General features: G+C 39.3%; 1 protein-coding gene across 1 annotated transcript in view; it reads left to right on the forward strand.

Moving 5' to 3' along the window:
* Positions 1 to 8,230: 8,230 nt before the first annotated feature.
* The window catches only part of LOC307135125 (uncharacterized protein), a 78,600-nt gene continuing 71,903 nt past the window's right edge, over positions 8,231 to 14,927 (forward strand). Inside the window, exon 1 of the mRNA XM_079831321.1 lies at positions 8,231 to 8,342. The gene's annotated coding sequence lies outside the window, so the exon portion shown is untranslated. The remainder of the gene's footprint in view (positions 8,343 to 14,927) is intronic.

Consider the following 14,927-nt stretch of genomic DNA (forward strand, 5'->3'; position numbering starts at 1 on the left):
TATTCGGAGGCATAACCATGCGCCGAGATAATCTGCTAAGGGAACCAGCCTCTCGAGGCCGGTCTCGGGTGTCAACCGAGCCTCCTCCCCGACCCCCTGAAGCGGCTTACCGGCAGGGCGAAATCGAGGAAGATTTTCGGTGTGCGTACGCGTTTGCTGGACCACCGCAAGTCTTGCTAGAGGCGGCTGGTGCAGCACGCGTGCACGGGGAAACGATGTGGCCCGAAGCGTACTAGACGGCGGGAACACAGCATCGATTCCCGAAAACTCCACAGGGGAGGCGACCTCGATCGCTCCTACCCGGGAGAGGGGGCTGGCCAGCAGGGGGCCTCATCTAAGGGAGCAGCTCAACAGGGCCACAACCCTAGAGCGGACACTGCGATTAGCAATTGCCTGAAACTGATGTGTCCCGCAGGCCACAAGGCGGCGAGAACGACATCAACTTCAGGAGGGCTCCATCTTAGATGAATATCCAGTTCACAAGTTAAACACGCTTGGGTGACAGAATTAAAGTATCCAACTTATCAAAGTCGGATAACATGACACTCAATTCCTCGGAATTAAATGCCATCATAATCACCAAACCCGTGCAACCTGATCTGAATAATAGGCTGAATAAAAAATATATCTAACTCCTCAAAGTCAGATAATATTTTAATTTAATTCCTCAGAATTAAATGCAGCCACAATAAGGTGAAACATAGTCTGAATGATAGGCTGAATATCTAACTCCTCAAAGTTAGATTATATTTAATTTTAATTCCTTAGAATTAAATGTAGCCGTAATTAATCAGACGACACTGTTTTATTTGTATTTATACGGACTCATAGACCCCGCGTTGCCTCAGCAACGTGGTTCAAGCCGTCATAATACAATTGGCTTTCATCCCTCGAGAAAAAAGCCAAACAGTGTCACACAATACAGTGAAACATGGTCTGAAATGACTGAATATCTAACTCCTCAGAGTCAGATAATATCTCATTTAAATCCTCAGACTTAAATGCAGCCATATCAGACAAATACTGATTTATTTTACTATACGGACTCGTCCGTTAAGCCAACCAGTATCTCATGCACACCGATCGCGTGTGTTCACATTAATTGCAGACCCATAACCTGCGCGCTGCCTTTTTTTTTCCAGCAATCGCGTGGATGGAATCTTGCATATTTAAGAAGTGCTTATGACTTTGACTGCCTCGATGCTGAGTACGTCTAATTCCTCAGAATCAGACCTCTCACACATCGCGTCCTCCGCCCCGGGGGAAGAAGCCGCAGCGCGGGCTTCCACACGGGGAAGGAGAACATCTGAACTGTCAGATAAAGACTGGGAAAATGCCTCAGCAGTCCCAGTCCCGCTGATAGTCCATCCGTGAGCCCCATGACCAGCCTCGCCGCACCGCCTCGGCGGATGCGGGACCGATCCACGGGGCTCACGCCGAGAGCGGAGCACTCTGAGCGTCAGCTTTCATAATGCTCACAAGCGGCTCCCTCGAGAGCCGCTCGAGCATGCTGAATGCCCAGGCAGTGCACACACAGCAGGTGTGTATCCGAGCCCGACATGTAGCGAGGGCAAGGATGCACACACTGCTTGAACTCTCTCACTTTTTCACACTTCATTTCAATCACACACTTTCACTGACATACAACAGTAAATAGACAGACAGTTTGACAGATAGCGCTTGCTGAAGAGCAATAACTACCGCCATTACGTTCCAGCTCCCCTTTTATACTTCCGGGTATGCCGTCACAATGACGTCATCACGCACGCCAATCGGATTGGCCTAGTTGGCATTCTGGTTTCAGATTCGCTGATGCTAAGGGAGCATCCCCAAAGCGTCGTCCCGATGCAGTGCGAGTTCCCTCGAAAGGGAACTCATAAATGTATAAGGTGGTAAGCTGGGCCTTTTACACCCCATTTTACATGGGGCAAAAGTCACACATTATTTATACAAATACTTGAGCTAAAATGTTTTTTTTTTAACAATGTCTTAACACTTGTTTAAAAGAATAGTAAAGTTTGTACTATTTTCTGTTTATTTTGATAAATACAATAATATTCAATGAATATAGGCTACTGTCATTAAAATATGTTAAAATAAAAAATACAAAAACAAAACTTCTAATTACATTCTGTTTGTTTAGATTTTTAAATCCTTTTTTCTTGGATTCTGTGTAGGATTTAATTGTAATGTAATGCAAAGTTTGAAACTAGTCAGGGTATCTAGTAAAGAGATGTAATGCTTTTTCCTTTAGTAAGCAGCCTGTTAAACAGCAGAGTCTCTCTGGGACAGCAGGCCATTCAAACAATAGAGGAGTGTGTGTGAACGACGTGTGTTTAAGAGCCCTTACAGTTCCTGCTCCAGCCTACAGGGGAGCTGCTGAGTATGACCTTAAAGGGTTAGTTCACCCAAAACCGAAAATTCTGTCATTAATTACTCACCCTCACGTCGTTCGAGACCTGTAAGACCTCCGTTCATATTCGGAACAAAAATGAAGATATTTTTGTTGAAAGCTGATGGCTGAGAAAGGCCTCCATTGGCATTCAGTACACTTATACTCCCAAGACGGATAAAAGGCACTCAAAACATCGTTACAAAGTCCATCTCACCATAGTGACTCTACAATAATCTTACGATGCGACAACAATAGTTTTTGTGCGCAAAAAAAATCAAAATAACACCTTTTTCCAACTTGTTACTGCCTTCCGTGTGTGCCTCCACGACGCATGCGCGAGAATATGACGCAGATCCGGCGTTCGGACAGATGACCCAGAAGTGATTTGTTTACAATCAGAGGAAGACGCGCGTATCTCAGCTGTTGGATTCTACATTGATCGTGCTTTAGGTCTCGGCGTAGTGCTCAAAATGGGGTTAGAGTGTGCATTTCATGGAATCCCGAGCCCCGGCGCTACGTCATATTCTCGCGCATGCGTCGTGGAGGCACACGCGGAAGGCAATAACAAGCTGGATAAAGGTGTTATTTTGATTTTTTTTTGCGCACAAAAACTATTGTCGTCACATCGTAAGATTATTGTAGAGTCACTGTGGTGAGATGGACTTTGTAATGACATTTTAAGTGCCTTTTATCGGTCTTGGGAGTATAAGTGTACTGAATGCCAATGGAGGCCTAACTGAAGCCTATCTCAGCCATCAGCTTTCAACAAAAATATCTTCATTTGTGTTCCGAATATGAACGGAGGTCTTACGGGTCTCGAACGACATAAGGGTGAGTAATTAATGACAGAATTTTCATTTTTGGGTGAACTAACCCTTTAAACACACACACACACTTAGGTCCCCACTTGGTCATAAGTTTTTAAAAAATTACCAGAGTGTTTTTACTTAATTTTCACATGATTTAAACACACACACTTGTAGGTCCCCACTTGGTCAAAAGTAAAAAAATTCACAAGAGTGTTTTTTTAGTGTTTTTACTTGATTTTAACATGATTTAAAGCATGACCAACAGGGGACCTGAAAAATGTCCCCTCTTGGCTCAGAGGTCCCCTGTTAGTGAGTGTGTTACGACACCAAGGTCCCCTGTTAGATAGGTAGACAAGTACACACACACACACACACACACTCACACACACACACACACACACACACAAATTACACAGACGGTAGATCACATGTGATAAATTGCACTTTCATGAAAACGTGCAGTTGTTTTATAAAGAGTCTCATCACACATGGGTTTAACAGATCGGATCAGTTTTGTCATGTCGGTTCAGTTTTAATGAATTTCAGTTTTCATGCATAATAAAACTAGCCTGGGAAAACCCAGACAACTTCCGGCAAATTTAGATTTGCTCTGCAAGTAGTCTGGCAAAGAGCCCATTCAAGCCCATTTCTAATGCCTAGAAATCAAGGCACCAATCAGAAACATTGGGGCGGCTTTACACGATGACGACAGCGCAGCGACATTGAAGCAGATTTGCCGCCGTGGGGCATCACTTGTTTGAATCAGCTATCGCGTCTGTTTTAAGCGATTTAAACTTTTCATTTTCCTTAAAACCCGAACAGAGAACAACACTCGAAGCCTTCATATCTAAAAAAGATGTTATCGCTATCTTACCGACTGGATTCTGCAAAAGTCTGATATACCAGCTTGGCCCTTCGGTGGCTAAACGAATGGGTCTTAGCAAGAGCCCTCTGGTAGTGTTAATGTTTCACAAAATATAGTTTTAAGTCCTTTTCAGGCAAGAATGTAGTTGTTTAAAGCTCAAATCTGTGGTTTATTTATAAAGAGAGCACCTTTTTGAAAATTTGATCTGCCGTTTTCGGAGTTGTGAGTTCCAGTGGTTCAGCGGCGCTCAATCGATCATTAACCCCATCGAGAGGCGCCTTTCCTCGGCCAGTCCTTCTGCCGTCTGCCGCTGGCTCTGATGTCTCTGTAGTGGTTAAACATAAGATATGATTCGTCTGGTGTAGATCTAACGGCTGATCTTTGCTCTCATTAATCTATAATTTGTTCCCTGACAGATCGTTTTGTCTGAGGGCAAAGTGAAGTTTCATAAATTTATATTTGTAAGCTATTAAACTTTACCGTTGTAGTCTCCTAGCGCTGATTTGTTTGACTGAATTGCTTTATTTATTGTACAGCTTCTTATACCTTTTACTTATACTTTTATAATTGCTCTTGATCACACATAAACTGACATTTAACAAAAAGAGACTGGGTTGTGTTTTCTGTCATATTTCATTTATTACAGTGATAATCATAGCCTATATTATGCACACATTAATGTGTGTGTTTTTTATTTTTTTACAAACGAAAAGAGGCCGGGGTTTTTTATATTTCGTTTTGTTATAAACATGCATTGAAGATAATATGCATTGCCTGCACTACATTTGTGTGGCTATAATATGTTTAATATTTTTTATATGAAAATTAAAAGAGGTAGAGTGGTGTTTTATCATATAATTCGTTTTATTGTAGCCTAAAATATACAAATATATACTGAGTGATACTGTCAAGAATGCTGCTTGTCCAGTAGTAGAGTAGGCGGACTATTAACTAAATGGCGGCGGGGATTCCCCCGAGGGGAAGTGCTAAGGGAAGTTTGCAAGTGCGTGTCTAAAACTGGAGTGGAACGCAGCATACGATAGGCTTGTTTGAGATGCGCCTCGCCTCGCCTGAAATTCAGCCGAGACTAGGCGGCTGCAGTGAGGGGAGGAGTGAAAAAAGTGCAGCAAGCCGAACAGTTCTCTCTTCTCGTAGTGGATCAGACACCTGCGAGATCAAAGGCGGATATTGCAGGATTCACACTCGTGCGCTTTGTTGCTGATAAACTGGATGTAATTTAAGTTATGTTACTTTTATATGAAAATAAATATTATGAACAAGACACCCAAAGTTTTTGTTATTTATTTCCATTTGAAAGACGTGTTTATCAATCATTTTTACTTTAATTAGGCCTACATACATGTTTTTATATATATATATATTTTTATAAATATGACAACAATCACATAACCCACAGAGAGATCGCCTTTGTTAGAGAGTTTGGGAATATTCACATATAAAAACATGATATCAGAGTTATAAAATCAAACATTTTAAAAAAGAACCATGCATCACGGTTGTTTAAACCAATAAGCATTAAGCTGTGTCGTCAGCAAGTCGTTTCCCATCATGCTTTTGCTCCGCGCAGTCGGTGGAGAGCAGCTGCGCTCGACTGCAGAATCCGACACATCCGCCTTTCGCTCGCGAGAGTTTTTTGACATACGTCGGCATGACATCAGAGCAAGGCGGACCGTCCTCGGACACATTTCTAACCGGAATGCATCTCGCGCTGATCACCGGTGTTCGGTTCTGCGCAGATTTTGCTCATCTCAAACAAGCCTAATGTTTCTCCGTCGCTCTGCATACGTCATCTCCCTCATCGCTCTGATTGGTTTTAGGTCTATCCAATTGCGCCGAGAGGTATTTGAGCGACGTTCTTTGGTGACGCCCCTTTGGAAATGATTTGTCTATGAAGCTTTGCCAGACCATAACTCAGTTACTACTGAGCAGAGGCGTAGCAAGCTTTTCAAAAGTGTGGGGGATGGATGTGGTTTTTTTGTTAACAATAAAAACGATGAATACAATGACAGAAGGGTACAAAAGGTATAACATACGAGATATATAATATATATATTATACATACCTCGTTTTTTTCTAACCACGGTGTTCGGTTGGGTTCTGATGGCTAGTCACATCAGTTTTTTGTTATTCTATTCTTAGGTGATGGGGACAGAAAAAAATGCTAATTTTTTATTTTACTTAAAAAACTTGAAAAACCTTATTTAAACTTAAAACTTTACTTAAAAAAACCTTGTACACATTCCTAGTGTATAGTATAATATAATATATATATATAAATATTTACACTGGCAGCTCAAAGCTGTACAGCAGCATTTAAGTATGAAATTTAATGAATAAATGTAAAAATAAAACACTACATAGACTTCACTATAAAATATACACTGATTCTTATTAAAGCTACTGTAGCTATTAATGTTTTTCAGTCAAGAACAGAGAGTGCTTTGTCTTTTGTAGTTTTAGTAGTTTTAGTTGTAGTTAAAGTCCCCATAGTAGAAAATGATATGGAAGCCAATGGCTACCATCAGCTGTCTGTGTTCAACAGAAGAAATGAATACAGGTTTGGAGTAAATAATGACATCATTTTAGAGGTGAACTGTCCCTTTAAGGACAGCGTGTTCACTATATAGGCTGCACTGCTGTCAATTTAAGACGTGCATCTAATATACAGACACACGCAAATGTACTTTCACATTGCACATAACCGACTGTGTTTATGTTAAACTTGTGTGTATTTGACAGTATTAGCACAGTAAGACTACTTAGTCCAGTAATCACGTGTTTGACAGGCGTTTAGTGCGCGCGCTCTTCGCCTTAAAACGGTGTATAAGCATGCGAATAACCGGCAAGGCTTTAAAACGCATGCAAACAATGAACTTTCGTGATTGTAAATAACTAGTGTTCTGTGAGTATAACTCTCTGACACCAGCATTGCAAGCGTGTCTAGCACTGTGTATAGTGATTGGATATTTGCTCATATCAGCGCGTAGACTCACAGACACTGCAAAAACAAAAGAAAAAAAACAACGCAATTCACAAGCGCTTATTGAACCGTGAATGCTGTACCGAACGGTTCAATATTATAATGAGAATTGTGGCATCCCAGCGTTTGTGCAAAACTGCGGGAAAACTGCAGAAAAAGTGTGGGTGTTGAACCCTCTCACCGGGAAAAGTGTGGGTGTTAAAACACCCACATCCCCCACGGGTGCGACGCCCCTGCTACTGAGAATGGTCTGGTTTTAACCAGGCTATAATAAAACATGAGTGAAAGTGAATCGTCTCCAAGGCCTACCTATAAAACACACACAACAAGCTCTACAAATGAATAAAAGAGCAGAAATTATACACACACCTTACATTTACTGCTGGATTATATTTAATGTCATAAAGTTGTGTTGTAAAGAGTCTCATCACACATGTTTGGTCTGAGTTCTCATTGCAGTGTCACAGTTTTGACCAGCAGGGGTCGCCAGCGTGTCTCGAGCGCTTCACAAGAGTGAATCATTGAGTCAATGAATCGGTTCAGTTAATTCGGAGTTTGGAAAAGCTCCGTTTCTCCATCACTAGTTCTCGGCTCGTGTTCAGTTCAGTTTGTTGTTGACCTGCGATAAAGAAATGATATTGTGTTCATGTTATTGATTTCTCTCAGCAATGTGAACAAACACAAGAATCCGAACATGGAGGAAAAGGACAGAAAGCTTTAATACATTCATTCATTTAGCAGATGGGACTTAAAATCACTAAACATTCAGATGTTAATACCAAACACCATCAGATGAACGACAGAATAGAGATTCCTCTTGGATAAATTACATTCAATATAGATCAACATTCATAAATAGAAACAAAAGACATCAGAGACTGGAATACACTATTTCTCATTAATAACACAAACACAGATAATTGTGAGGGAAATGTAAAGAAATGTGGAGTGTATATTAATGACAAAAACATTAATTTATAAAGAATTTCAGTGAAACAAATGAGAACTAAACTGGAAGAGCAATGAATATAAATAATGAATGACATCTCCAGTACAGGAGGAGGCGCTAAACACATTTAACGAGCGACTGAACACTAAGAGCAGAAGAAGAGAGATGGGCGGGGTTTATGTGTTGTTGATACCTGAGGCCTCCTGCGCATGCGCGTTCTGAGGAAACACCTGAGAGTCCAAACCGAAAGTAAAGACTCGATTCTGACGAGATGTAAAGTCACATTTCCAGGAGTTAAAAACGGCCATAAATATCACATTACGGTAAGTTCATTCATCAGCTTCTGATATCATGTCATATTATTGTGCAGTGTTTTCTGTGTGCGATCATATTAAACTCAATCTTTACAGTTTAACGGCCATTTTAGGGAGTTGTGTCGTAAAGTGAGTTTATAAACAGAGCCGCTCAATAAAGACTGTGTTTTAATAACTAGATCAACTATCACTTCTTACTTCTCGGATTCATATGAGGACAATCCACCTTTATATGAGACAAACTTAAATGTTATGAGCAGTCTTGAAGAAAACACAAGATGGCGTCTGGAGCATTAGGTGTGTGTGTGTGTGTGTGTGTGTGTGTGTGTGTGTGTGTGTGTGTGTGTGTGTGTGTGTGTGTGTGTGTGTGTAAAGTGTGTTAGTTGTGTCTGGAGCATTAGGTGTTGACAGTGCTTGCTTTTTTTACTTTTTAAGAGCTGGTATGAAATATGATTGGGAATGTTTCCTGATACTATGAAAAATAAGATATCATTCAAATATTTGTGGTAAGATTAAAAAAGAGAGAAATTTAAACTTATATTAATTCATCAAGGATGCATTAAATTGATCAAAAGTGACCTTTATAAAAGTGATGACATTTATAGTGTTACAAAAAATTTCTATTTATAAATGCTGTTCATTGAACCTTCATTATGAAACTGTTCAACACTGATAATATAGATAATCATAAATGTGTGTTGATCTTCTGGGCCCGTATTTATCAAGCTTCTCAAAGGGCCATTTTAGTCTTAAAGGGTAACTAAACCCCTGCTCAGAGCTTAACTCCACCCACTGGCAATTTTCAAAAAATGCTGGAAAAGTGGGCGGAGCCCAGCGGAGACAGAGGGGATGAACCGAGGGCGGGGCTGAGTGGAGGGCGTGCACCTGAGACCCGCAGTGACGGATTGATTGACAGCTGTCTGACTCGCGAGTCGCAAAGATGGAGAATGACTGGAGTGACGCCAGCTTTGCAACAGAGCGGTCATTTCTCCACCTTCACCTGAAGTGGAGGAGGGTGGATCGTCTGTAGACACAGACCCGGAGCCTTATCAATGCGAGCCGCTGCTCAAACTGCGTTAACTCCCGATGCCGACGATGCTAGTGAAGCAGCCGCGCAAGAGAACTGACCTAATCTATCTGCGTCCGCGGCAATCACTTGCGTGTCAGGGTTTGAAAGCGCGTCTCATGTATGAAAATTATCTGTACACATGACGGGCGGCAATAATATCGCAAAAAAAGCCTGACGTGTACTGACAACTTCATTATTTAACCATTTCAATACAATGTTAAAGCAAGTGTCAAGTGAGTTTCATTCATAATGTTTCTACCTCATGTAACATGACAGTTCATACTGGAGTAAAGCCGTTCTCATCATGTGATTGGGGGAAACATTTCTGAGGGCGTGGTGAGCTCGTGCCAGGGGCGCGGATAGTGAGCCGTTGGAAGTGCGATCCTACGTCACGATGTACCGCAACGTCCAATAGGAAAATTCAACTGCAGTAGCCACCGTTCAACCTTAAGAGGGCAGCACTTTGGCGGTTTTACACCATATTTTATAGAATTAAAACACTTTATACTCAAATGTCAAAACATTTACTCGAATCAATGAACAGCATTAATAAAGCCCCAGTATTACAGATCATTAACTAAAAAAAGTTGGTTTAGGGTTTAGTTACCCTTTAAGTGCTGAGAATGCATGAAATTTACTCCTACTTTCAAACTTGAGTATAAAAGCAAGGTATCACATGTCTTAAAGCTAAGACTCTTCCTCTCCCAGTTATGTAAGACGGCTCGAGAGGTCTCAGTGGTCAGGAGTGGCCAGTAGGGGTTTGTGATGGCACTGAGGAGACAAAACGCAAATCTGTTTAGAAGAGGAAGAATGTTTTTGAAATGTTTGACAATGTTCATCAAACGCTATCGTTTGCACAGAGCAGGCGTCATCATTTTTTTTTTATTTTTTTTTTACAAAAAACAGCAAAATACAAAACTCTAGTAGGAGAAAGAATATATACACATACATGAAATTACAAATACAAACGTTAATAACTAAACAGAAAAAAAAAGAAAGGGGCTATTTAAAAGCACACGTCAATGTCAAAAGGCTATTTTCAAATATATATATATATATTTTTTTTCTTTTGATCTTATACACACAACTCTGACTTTATACACACAACTCTGACTTTATACCACACAATTCAAATCTGACTATCACACAATTATGACTTTATATCACACTTCTGATTTTATATCACATAATTCAAATCTGACTATCACACAATTCTGATTTTATACACTCAATTTGGACTTTATACATGCAATGCTGACTTTATATCGCACAATTAAATTCTTACTTTATACCCACAATTCTAACTTTACACCCACAATTCTAACTTTACACACACAATTCTGACTTTATACCGCACAATTCTGACTTTATACCGCACAATTCTGACTTTATACCGCACAATTCTGACTTTATACCGCACAATTCTGACTTTATACCACACAATTCTGACTTTATACCACACAATTCTGACTTTATACCACACAATTCTGACTTTATACCACACAATTCTGACTTTATACCGCACAATTCTGACTTTATACCGCACAATTCTGACTTTATACCGCACAATTCTGACTTTATACCGCACAATTCTGACTTTATACCGCACAATTCTGACTTTATACCGCACAATTTTGACTTTATACTAGGGCTGGACGATTAACCGAAAACTAATCGAATCCGAAATTTAGAACCTCTAACTGTCGTAATTTTCCCATGTCGGTTATTTCGGTTTTCACGTGACTCCGCCCCGTCAGTCACATCAAGTGCAGTTTGCAGACACATGGAAAGATGCAGGAGCAGTTATCTTTGTTTATAGATGGTCACAATTACTATGGTAATTGCATGTTTTACACAGTTTCTACAGGTAAGCGCTGATACACACACACACACACACACACACACAGAGAGAGACGGCGTGTGCAAGCCCCGAAGCCAGATCACTTTCACTTGCGTCCTCATGAAGTTTGTCAATTAAATGAGTTTAAAGGCTTGCCAGTTTGAACATTTAAAGCGATTGTGCACTATTCAAGAACAGCGTTATGGAAAACTTCTCCGTTCAGTGCTCATGAGCTTTTTTCTGTGAGACAGAGAGCCGATCTGTGTCAACAACGTGCGCCAGATCACTTTCACTTGCGTTCTCACAAAGCTTTGTCATTTGTAGCCTATGTGTTTTAAGGCCTGCCAGTTTGAACATTGAAGCAATTTTAGACCACCAGATGTGTATTATGTTGAACTAATGCCTGATATATTGTGACACACAAACACTCAGACAGAAGCTTGCACATCACGTGACGATCTCGCGCAGAGAGCAGCGCTGAAACGCAGTGTCAACGCTGCCCTGTGATTTATCACTAAAGTAGCTTAGAAACTCAACCGTTATAGCATAGATTTGAATACCTTTGAAGTAAGTACAAACCACAGCTTCATAATTAATAGAGGCGGTATGACTAATTCACACACACAATCACTCCCTCATTAGTCAAGTCAAGTCAACTTTATTTATATAGCGCTTTTAACAATGTAGATTGTTTCAAAGCAGCTTTACAGTGTTAAACAGGAAAATAATGCAGCATAATTTTATTCAGCTGTATAGCCATTCTGGAAAAATTTCAAGTATCATACAGTGACAGTGTGGGCTTTAGATCAATAATTTGATCAGTAATTTAGTTTAAATGGTTAATTTAGTTTATTATTTAGATGTATTTCGATGTTTAGTTGAAAAATTTCGTGTCCCCAACTGAGCACGCCAAGCCAGAGGCAACAGTGGCAAGGAAACCAAAACCCCATTAGGTGACCTAATGGAGAAAAATTAATGCATTAATGCATTCAAATAAATATAATGCAGGCCTATGTGCTAATGTATCTGTATCTGATGTACAACAAGCAGAAATCTGCCCCATATACAATTTCCTTCAAGTATTTTAAAATCACAAAGAAATGCACTTTTTCATTAGAAAAAAATATCCCACCTTTTAATAGTAGAAAATATTTACAGTAAAAACCTTATCAGTGAACTATGAGGGCAAAATAATCGTTCATTAATCGTAATCGAGGTAAAATGTTCAATTAATCGAAATTTTTATTTTGGGTCCAATCGTTACAGCCCTACTTTATACCACACAATTCTAACTTTACACACACAATTCTGACTTTATACCACACAATTCTGACTTTATACACGCAATTATGACTTTACACACGCAATTCAGACTTTATATACCCACAATTCTGATTTTATACACACAATTCTGATTTTATACACATAATTCTGACTTTATATACACAATTTAGACTTTACACACACAATTGTGACTTTGTACCCCACAATTCTGACTTTACACACACAATTCTGACTTTATACCGCACAATTCTGACTTTACACACATAATTCTGATTTTATACACACAATTCTGACTTTATACACGCAATTATGACTTTATGTCGCACAATTCAATTCTTACTTTATACCCACAATTATTATTATTATCATTTCCTTTGTTTGTTTGTTTTTTTTGTTGTTTTTTTTCTCCTTAATAGACAGACCAAAAATAGTGCAGTAATAAACAATCTAGTAATTCCCTAAATCCAGAAGTGAATGTTGGTGGGTGTGAGTGTGTGTGTGTGTGTGTGCATAAGCAAAGTAACCATTAATTATTTATTACCGTCTTCATTACCATCACCACCACCACTCATCACTTCCATCATACTGTCATCATACAGAAGAAAAAAAAAAAAGTTTCTGTTTCCTTCTTTTTCCCTTTTTTTCTCCTTTTTTCTTTCCCTTTTCCCTTCCCCTTTTTCTTCCCCTTTTCCTTTCCCTTCTCTTCTTCTTCCCTTTCTCCTATATAATGATTACCATTGTCACCACTCTCCATAGATAGATTAATTTTAGATAGTAAATTAGTAATAGACGATGTTACAGTTCGGCTCGTAACTGCAACAAAAAGGGCGATCACAACATAAATAAGGTTGCAAAGATATAAATTTATTACATAATTCTAGGGGAAACTTAATGAAATTAAATAAGAAAGAAGACATTCAAACGCCGACTGGTCCAATCATGGCTACGAGGTAGACGGGACAAACGAGGATCTTATTGTGGTAGAGGTGTTCGAATCCCAAGGCACCTGCCACGAGCCCATACCTGCGAGATGCAAGACAAGATCAAAATCACGAACAACCCCCACCACCCTCTGGTTAGTGAACAGGCATATTAAATACCCACAGCCCATCCAGCCCAGGTGTTCACAATCTCAAAAATCACAGACAGACAGTGATAAACAACAATCAGAAAACAAAACAAAACACGGTAAGACCGTGACAACGATAATATAATAAGTGAATATAAGATAACCTTCCCCCCACATCTATTCAGTCCCTATTTTCTCCTATACTTTTTTTTTTTTCCCCTCTTCCTTTCCTTTGTATGTTATGTGCAGTGTATATGGTGCATTAAAAGAAGGGGTACAGTGTGATAGTGTCTCCACTTGGGACAGAGATGCTGTCCCATGGTGACCACTTCTCTCCTGTCTTCCCTGCCTGAGTGTTTATGAGGTTTTTCAGTGTGTGTGTGTGTGTGTGCAACCACATACACACATACATATATACACATACACACATACACACATAAACATATGTATATACATATACATATATATATATATATATATATATATATATATATATATATATATATATATATATATATATACATATATACATATATACATACATATATACACATACATATACATATACACACACACACACACGAACACACATTATTATTATTATTTTCTTTTCTTTTTTTTCATTTATTTTCTTATTTCTTTCTCTTCTACGTTGTGGTGCATTAAAAACACATGAAAAGATTAGGGGGGAATTGGAAATAATCAATTGATTTAACTACAGCAGTAGTGGTAGCAATGAAAACCAGGTTCGTAATTCCAAAACAGAAATTATAATAATAATAATAATAATAACAATGATGGTGATGATGGCAATGGTGATAACAATGATGAGAGCAACAACAATAACAACAGCAATTACAACCAAAAAAAATAATACTAGTAATCATAAAAACAGTAGTGAAAATAATGACAATGACGACAAAAATAACAAAAATGCAGTAATATCAGTGGATTGATTAAAAGGTGGAAGGAATCAGAGTTGAGAGGATAAACGGGATTCATAGTTGTAAGAGGTCAGAAAGTGTTGGATGGCAGAGGTCGGTTTCAGATGCGTAATTATATGGGGGAGATGTGTATTCCATTGAAATGCATGGATGTATGTATCTGTAGCTTTCTGATTGCAATGTGTGCAGCAGGCGTCATCTTTCTCAGCGCTGGTTAATGTTGGGCTGAACTTGCCTTTTATAACATTCCACTGTTCGACTAATTCAGCAAGAGGTAGCGATCGCTTCTTCCTCCCACCAGTTCGGTTTTCTTTTGGAATCCATAATGGCTGATTATATCCAAAGATCTAGGCCATATATAGGCAGGTCAGTTAACATCACATCAGTT

This window comes from Gobio gobio, assembly GCF_949357685.1.
Source record: "Gobio gobio genome assembly, chromosome: 12".
NCBI classification, from domain to species: domain Eukaryota; kingdom Metazoa; phylum Chordata; class Actinopteri; order Cypriniformes; family Gobionidae; genus Gobio; species Gobio gobio.